This window comes from Gossypium hirsutum, chromosome A10 (genome assembly GCF_007990345.1).
Source record: "Gossypium hirsutum isolate 1008001.06 chromosome A10, Gossypium_hirsutum_v2.1, whole genome shotgun sequence".
Lineage (NCBI taxonomy): Eukaryota > Viridiplantae > Streptophyta > Magnoliopsida > Malvales > Malvaceae > Gossypium > Gossypium hirsutum.
The window spans coordinates 72,319,857-72,329,341 of NC_053433.1; positions in this window are offsets into that span (position 1 = coordinate 72,319,857).

The following is a 9,485-nucleotide window of genomic DNA, read 5'->3' on the forward strand; positions in this document are numbered from 1 at the left end:
AGCTAACTCAAAGATGAATAGGTTGTGATCTTAAATCAACTAACCTTTGAAAAATCAGCATCTTTAAATAATACTTCTTTATTAAAATATAGTTTTGTTCATACATAGTATTTCTTTAAATGGCAAGCATTCCATATTCACAGAAGAATAGCGCTGTCCATTTTAGCCAACTTACAGGCTCTATAACCTACCTTCTGTATCACTTTGTAAGTCCCCTCCCAATTTGGAGTCATCTTTCCCTGTTGTGTTGCTAGAATGCTAGCCTCAGTATTTCTAAGAACCAGGTCACCCACTTGAAACTGTTTATTCCTCATTTTAGAATTGTAATAACGAGCCACCTATTGAGCTCATGCAGTAGCTCTGACTTCTGACATTTCTCTAATTGTAGCATTCTGTTCGAGTGTATACCTATCTCAATAGGGACTACTGCCTCTGCTCCATGAACAAGTTGGAACTCAGTTTCTTCAGTAGCTATATGAAGTGAGGTTCGCAAGGCCCAAAAAATTCCTGATAGTTCCTCCAACCAAACTCTTTTAGTATCATCTACTTTCTTTTTTAAAGTTGTTAGAATTTTTTTATTTATGACCTCCACTTGACGATTTGTCTGGAGAGTCTTGATGGATCTTTGAGCTAAATCAATATGTAAATCCTTGCAAAAAAATTTAAATTTTCCTTAGAATTGCATCCCATTATCTGTTATTATTAAGCGAGGGATACCAAATCTACAAACAATAGACTTCCACAAAAAGGATTCTATCTGTTTTCAGCAATTATAGCTAAGGCTTCAACTTCCATCCATTTGGTAAAATACTCTACAAACACCACTATGAACTTCTTCTACACTGTAGCTATAGGGAATGAGCCTAGAATGTCGACTCCCCAAGTTGCAAACATGACTTGCAACGACTCTGTTGGTGATCTTTGTACTTAAGCGTATTTTTTAGAAGAACCACAGGTACGAACCATATGAAGCATATCCTTCTGCAAAGTTGACCAATATTACCATTGTCTAGAAACTTTTTGTGCAAGTAACCTAGCACCGAAATGATCGTCACAGATTCCTTCATGTATCTCTCTTATTACATAATTAGCTTTTGAAACATTGTAGCAACGGCTGGAATACCCCTTTTCTATGGAGTATACCCTCTAAAAAGGTATATCTAACAATTATACAATAAATTATTTTAATGAACTAAAAATGGCACAATTCATTCATTAATTAAATGGTAATTAATCTAACATCATGATCACTTGGTAATTCTTATATATTTAGTTGGAAACAATAATATCATATCTTGCAACTTTTGACTTTAATTGGACAAGATCCCTTATCAATAGAAGTTTCTTCCCCTCACAAAATTTAGATGATAGGAGTCATCCATGTATCCTCCTGATCCAGAGTACAGATCTGCTGCATGTTATAGCTCGAAACGTCTTTGTACTCAAGCAATTTTTTTCCTCTCTGTTTGATGAAAATAGAGGATGCCAGCTTGGAAAGTACATCTGCTCAAGTATTATCTTTTCTTGATAGCTGTTTCACTTGCACTTTTTTAAATCAGGTGAGTAGTTGTGCTACTATATAATGTTATTTCTTCAAATTCAATTCCTTTACTTCGTGATCTCTACTCATCTACTTAGCAATCAATTAGGAATCTGATAACATGCTAATTTACATGACATTTTATGTTTAATTCGGTTTATTTCTGAATTGATCCTTGCTAGATTGGTACTTTTATGTTTTAATCTTGTCAGGGATGCAATTGGGACGTTAAGAGACAAAACCGAGTAGAATAATTTCTGAATTGATCCTTGCTAGATTAGTCCTTTATGTTCTTTTCTTAACCATAATCATCAAACCACTTCCATAGTTTACAAAGCATGAATAATTTCATGCTTCATTAAATTTCATATTAGCCTTAGGTCGGTGTTCTTTCCAACTGGGAATCACGAGATAAGTATTTGTGCCAAAAATTCTTCTAATCGGTATTCACATTTTTCTTAAGTATCGGGATTGACAACTCATCCTTTAAAGTTAACTCGATTACAAGTCAAAAAGTGCACGTTGGGATGGATTCGTGTTTGCTGACAGTTAGAGAAATGAATCGGTCGTGCTGTATTCAGATCTCCGAGAACAAATCAAGGAAGAAGTGATCAGGTTTAAACGACCCCTGCGGTTAAGGCTGTTAATTTGAGTTGGGTTCTTGAATCAGAATCTTGAATCGGGAACTCGTGTATCTCGGTTAGATAATCGGTAAGTGTTGGTTTCCAGGTCGTACCAAACTAGCTACGAGAGGAAGAATTGGTGGTTAGGACATTCTTAACTGCTATAACCGACTTATCATTGGAGGAGAAGATTAATTTTCGAGGATCGATTTTTGATACAAAATTTACCGAGTCTAAGGCTAAGGCTTATTATTTCTGTTTGCAAAATTCTGAATTTATTTCTCAAACTAAATTTATTTCTAATATTATTTAATTGTTTATTTACGCTGATAGATTATTTACTTTCTAAACGGTCTCGAAACCCCTCGATTACTTGTTTATTTTTGTTGCAGGTACGTTTGGAGTCGTGGGCACGACTCTTGCCATGACCTTTGACAAAATGAACATTCTGTTCATAAGTAAACACGGAAATTGATTACAACATCCAAACTACCACTTTTTACTACAATTTAGAGTTATTTCTGTAGGAATTATTTTTGGTAGTTTCGACACCCATCAAATTTTTGCATCGTTGCCGGGAACTAGAGATATTTTTCTAATTTTTGTTTGTTTACCTTATGACCAGATTAGAATCAGGAACTCTAGAGTTTGAACCAAAAATTGAGAAATTGGCCCGACAATAGCGGAAAGAAGCCATTCGACGTGGTAAACGGCCAAATCCCAGATTCAAAACCATATCATACACCGAGGAAATTTTCTCATTTGACGAACCAAACGAGATGGCTGAACAGACAATACGCTAACTCGTTGCGGTACCGGATGAACAACAACCCTTATGAATAACCCATCTGGCAGGAGGAACGCCGTTCGAGTTAAAGTCGGGTTTGATCCATTTACTACCCACTTTTCATGGATTACAGAACAAAAATCCACACACCCACCTTAAAGAGTTCATATGGTGTGCACAAGCATGAAGCCTCAGGGAGTAACCGAAGACCAAATCAAACTTCGTGCTTTTCCTTTCTCATTAGCAGACTCTGCTAGAGAGTGGCTATTTTATTTACCACCGGGAGCTGTCAACACATGGTTTGACATGTCTCGTTTGTTTCTTGACAGGTTCTTTCCTGCAGCTCGAGCAACCGAACTAAGGAGGGACATTGTGGGAATCCATTAAAATGACACTAAATCGCTCTACGATTACTGGAAGCAATACAAAAAGTTGTGTGCAAGTTGCCCATAACATGGACTGACTGAACAGTAACTTTTGCAATATTTCTATGAGGGTTTGCTTCCGATGGAAATACAAATGATAGATACTGCAAGTGGAGGGGCACTAGTCAATATGACTCCTTAGAGAGCACGAGAGTTGATTTCGACAATGGCTGCTAACTCTCAATAATTTCGACCTGCCATAGAACCCACGAGACGGGTTCATGGGTTAAGTTCTCTATCTCTAGAAGATAAAATTGATAAGCTAACTAACATTGTTCAAACTTTTCTTGTAGATAAAACGAGCCCAGCACGGTTGTGCGGAATTTACGCTAACCCAGAACATCTGATGGACTCATGCCCGATTTTACATGAGGATTCGAAAAAACTAGCAAATGTTACCGGGAACTTTCCAAGACCATCCCAGATGCGATATGACCCTTACTCGAACTCATATAATGTGGGGTGGAAAGATCACTCGAATCTTAGTTATGGGTTGAATCCTCGGTACAATCAGCTGTACCAATAAAGACCACCTCTGAATCAACAATTACCACTCCTAAAGTCATCTTTGGAAGCTATAGTAAAAAGGCTAGCCAATAGTTCTGAAAAGTTTCGGCTAAAAACTGAAATGTATTTGCAGAAGTTAAATAAGCAAGTGAGCAAGCTTGCGCTCACAGTTAGTCGTTTGGAGTCCCAAAGTAAGATGTCATCCTAAACTGAGCCTAATCCTCGACACAATGTAAGTGCTATAGCGTTGAGGAGTAGGAAGGTTTTGGATCCCGTACCTGGCACGAGTTGTGCCCACAACGTTGGTCGAGATAAGAAGAAACTTGACACAAAGGCTCTAGTGGAGTCAATACCAAAAAAATCATTTGCAGTACCACCTCCATTTCCTGGAAGGCTAGTCCAATGCAAGAAAAAGCGAGAAGAGAAGGAGATCCTCGACACCTTTTAAAAGGTAGAAATCAACATACGTCTTCTTGATGCGATTAAAAAAATTCCATGGTATGCAAAACTTAAAATAATTATACACAAGTAAGAGGAAGCTCGTGGGCAATGAAAAGGCGAGTGTCGAAGAAAATGTCTCCACTATTTTACAAAGAAAAATACCACCTAAATGTAAGGACCAAGGTATGTTTTCCATATCTTGCAAAATAGGTAGTGTCGGTATCAAAAAAGCCATGTGTAACGTAGGTGCATCAATTAATGTTATGCCTTTGTTAATTTATAAAATACTTAATGTGAGTCCTTTGAAGGAAATAGGTGTAATTATTCAGCTTGCAGATAGATCTGTAGTGCATCCAGAAGGAGTGCTGAAGGATGTTCTTGTTAAGGTAAACGAGCTAATATTTTCTGCAGACTTCTACATTATCGACATAGAGGATGACAGCTCGGCCAATTCGTCTGAGATACTTCTTGAGAGACCATTCTTGAGTACCACGCGAACGAAAATTGATGTTTGGAGTGGAACACTCACCATGGAATTTGACGGTGAAGTGGTTAGGTTTAATTTTTATGAGGATATGGGACATCCCAATGATAAGTTAAAAATCGTACCTTGTAGGAATGTAGATCTCGATTTTAAGGAAGAGAAATTATCGATGATCCAAAAACCAATACGTGAAGCTGTCATGAAAGTCTCAAAATTAGATCTTAAATCGTTTCCAGAACGTACAAGGATTCCAACAGAGAAAAATGTAAACTTGAACGGAGAAGCTCAAAGACACCTCAATCCACTAATGATAGGGGAATCTGGGAAGGGCTTTAAGAATAGTGGGCAAAGGTCGAAACTTTTCTGCAAGAATATCCAAGTGCACGAGATAGAAAAATTAATTCTCAATGAGCCAAATGGATAACATTTATGGTCATCGAGCTAACAAAGTTAAACAAAAGCACTTTTTAGGAGGCAACCCAAATTTATTTTCCTTTATTTATTTGAGTTTTAGTAAGATTTAGGTTGTAAATAAATAAATTTTTATTTAATCCAGTGAATTTGCTGTTTTCAAGAACGTAATGGAGGTTATGAATTTTTCCAAAAGTCAAATAATGATGGTGGCGTGGGCACGCCGTGCTAAATGCTGACAATTATTTCCCAACGCCAACAACATCGATGGAAACACATAGGGAGTATTCTTAGCCTTTCTTTTTGCTTGTTGTTTGAGTTACTGAACTTTATTGCATATAAAATATGCTTAAGGACAAGCATAGAATAAGTAGGGGGATTGAAAATTGTAAATATGCGTGATTTTTGCTGCATGTCTCTCTTTTGCATACGTTCAATCTTATGCTAGATTTATTCGATGTTTATTCCAACATTGGGCCTCAATCTCATTACTTAGTCAATTTGGATAATTGGACAAATTTTGAATTAAAGTGTTCAAAGTATCTAGATTAGTCGACATTTGTGTTTTAAGGTTGATATATATAACTAGATTTCTCATATAAATTGATTGTTTGAAAAAAAATATTTGCTTGTACATAAATAATTTACTTGTTCATAAATAAATAAACTGAATAAATAAATAAAGGCTCAAGTTATGAGTGAAAGTTTAGAAAACGTGACCGGATTGGGTAACCAGGATAGAGTGCTTGGGTTGTCATTTTATCTCGCGTAAAAAGGTTCGAGTGATAAATCGACAATTTGCAAACATTCCGCTAGCCGAGCCTTCAAAAAAAAAGATTGTTTGAGCTGAGTAACCGAGATAGAGTGCTTGGGTTGTCATCCTAGTTCGCGAAAAAGGATTGATCGTGTCTAAAATTTTTTATTAATGCGTAGTTAATTAATAATGCCTTAAAAATTTTGGATTCAAACTCAATTTAGTGAAATGATTTAGTTCACATATTTCAATTTTATGACAATTGTTGATTAAACTATAGGTTTTGAGCATTTATTTATTTTTTTCTATGTTGTTTACATTGGTTATGGATGTAAAAAAGAGGCTCGATTCTTAATAAATTGTAGAACAATTTCTAATGTTTGAAAGACCAATATGCTTGAGGATAAGCATGAGCTAAGTAAGGGGATTTGATAACATGTTAATTTGCATGACATTTTGTGTTTAATTCGGTTTATTTCTGAATTGATCCTTGCTAAATTAGTACTTTTATGTTTTAATCTTGTTAGAGATGCAATTGGGATGCTAAGAGACAAAAAAGAGCAGAAAAGGACCAAATTGAAATACAACCAATAAAAATGAAGCCGAATAAAAAATGCGGAGAAAAGCCAAGGACTCATCAGAATTTTTGACTTTTAAAAGCCAAAAATAGAAAAAGCCTTATTTTATTTTTATTTATTATTTATTATTTTGATTTTATGTTAAATTAGTTAAGTCCAAAAATAGCAAATTCTATGTATATAAATAGGGCCTTAATGTCCTTTGGAAATCATCACTTAATTCTACATTCCTACTTCAATTTGGAATTAAATTATTCTCGTTTGTCTTTCAAACTGGTAAGAGCATACTGCTACTTTCGTTTGCATTTTTCTTGCTTTTACAAAATTGGGCTAATTTCTTTCCAAGTCTTTTTTGTTCCTTTCTTCACCATAATCATCAAACCACTTCCCAAAGTTTACAAAGCATGAATAATTTCATGCTTCACTAAATTTCATATTAGCCTTAGGCCGGTGTTCTTTCCGATCGGGAATCGTGATATACATATTTGTACCAAAAATCCTTCTAATCGATATTCACATTTTTCCTAAGTATTGGGATTGACAACTCATCCCTTAAAGTTAACTCGTTTTCAAGTCAAAAAGTGCATGTTGGGTTGGAGTCGTGTTTGCTGATAGTTGGAGAAACGAGTTGGTCGTGCTGTATTCGAATTTTTGAGAACAAATCAAGGAAGAAGTGATCAGCTTTAAACGACCCCCGCGGTTGAGGCCGTTAATTCGAGTTGGGTTCTTCAGAACGCAAGGCTGCCGGAATCTTGAACCGAAAATATGTGTATCTCGATTAGATAATCGGTAAGGGTTGGTTTGCAGGTCGTACCAGGACCAACTACAAGAGGAAGAATTAGTGGTTAGGACATTTTTAACTGCTATAACTGACTTATCATTGGAGGAGAAGATTAATTTTCGAGGATCGATTCTTGATACAGAATTTACCCAGTCTAAAGGCTAAAGCTTATTATTTCTGTTTGCAAAATTCTGAATTTATATCCCGAACTAAATCTATTTCTAATATTATTTAATTATTTATTTACGCTGATAGATTTTTTACTTTCTAAACATTCTCAAAACCCCCCGATTACTTGTTTATTTTTGTTGCAGGTACATTTGGAGTCGTGGGCACGACTCTCTCCACAACCTTTGACACAACGAACATTCTGTTCATAAGTAAACACGGAAGTTGATTACAACATCCAATCCCTGTGGACTCGACCCTACTACCACTCTTTACTACAATTTAGAGTTATTTCTGTAGGAATTATTTTTTATGGTTTCGACGCCTATCAGAATCTATGTGCACCACCAATTCCTTATCCCCTAATTGGCAAGCTAATTGCAATCTCAATATCAAGGCTTCATACTCTACTGCATTATTAGATGCCTGGAAATCGAAAGAAAAACCATATTGCCATTCATTATTAACAAGGTTAATTAAAAGCATGCCTTCTCCTGATCCTAACTTTGTCGTAGAGCCATCAACATAAATCTCCCAAGTTTTTGAGCTATCAGGCAAACTCATACCCTTCTGTAGTGAATCAACTACTATATTATGCATAATCAATTGAAAATATTTTTTTAGAACATGGGTATGTCTTTGTTATATGCCATTATAAGAGGTAATAAGTTAATCGTACAATTTTCATTAGTTAGTTCTTGTAGAGGATAAAAAATATCAACGAGCTTAATTTTATTAATATTTCGCAAACTAACATTTCATATTATAAACCATGGTACCAGTGGGATTGACAGATTTCTCAAAAAGCATCTGACTATAAATCAGTCAAATCTACCTTTTATCGCTATATCGCTATTCTCAGAACGTACTCTACGCCAAACTCAGCTAACTCAATCCCTCATTTTGTCATTCTCCCTGAGGTGTCAACTCTGGACAACATGTCTTTAAGTGTTGATTCATCATAATAGAAGCGGCATGAACTTGGAAGTATAGACACAACTTGCAAGCTAAAACAATTAAAGCAGAAAACAAGTTTATAAATTTTTTAATACCTTAGTTCACCATTCTGCAACACTTTACTGGCGTAATATAGTAGGAACCGGCGAACACTTTTTGCCTTAACTAAAACAACTACAATTGTCTCCTCTGAGGTCGCCAAATAAACATAAAGAGTTTCTTCCACGCGTGGTGATATCAACAGTGGTGGGGATGTGAGATACATCTTGATGCTTTCAAAGGTTGTCTGGCATTCTTCAATCCATGAGAAAGAAGTTTGCAGGGCTTTAAAGAAAGGCAAACATTTATCTTTCATCTTTGAAACAAATCTATTAAGCGCAACCACTCTTCCTGTTAAACATTGTATATCCTTTATCGTCGTTGGAGGAGGCATATCTAAGATGGTAAGAATATTTTATGAATTAACCTCAATTCCTCTTTTCGAGACCATGAAGCCTAGAAATTTACTAGCTCTTAAGCCAAAAGCACATTTATCAATATTCAACCTCATGTTGTGAGTTTGCAACACAGCGAATGCCTCAGACAGGTTTTCCACATGCTTATTAAAAGTAAAAACTTTTACAAACGTGTCATCAACATAAACCTCAATGCTACGCTCAATCTGATCTCTAAAAATTTTGTTCACTAGTATTTGGCAAGTTGCACTCGTATTTTTCAAACCAAAAGGCATGACAAGGTAACAAAATAATCCTTCTTCCATAACAAAGTTCGTCTTGTCCTGATCCTCTGGGGCCATAGATATCTGATTATACCGGGAGAAATCATCCATAAAACTCATGAATCTATACCTCAAGGACACATAAACCAACCTATCAATTGAAGGCAAGGGAAATCTGTCCTTTGGGCAAGCTTTATTAATGTTGGTGAAGTTGATACACATTCTCCCCTTACCATTAGCCTTTTTCACCATCACCACATTTGAAACCCAGTCAGGGTATGCAACCTCTTTGATGAATCCAATTTATAACA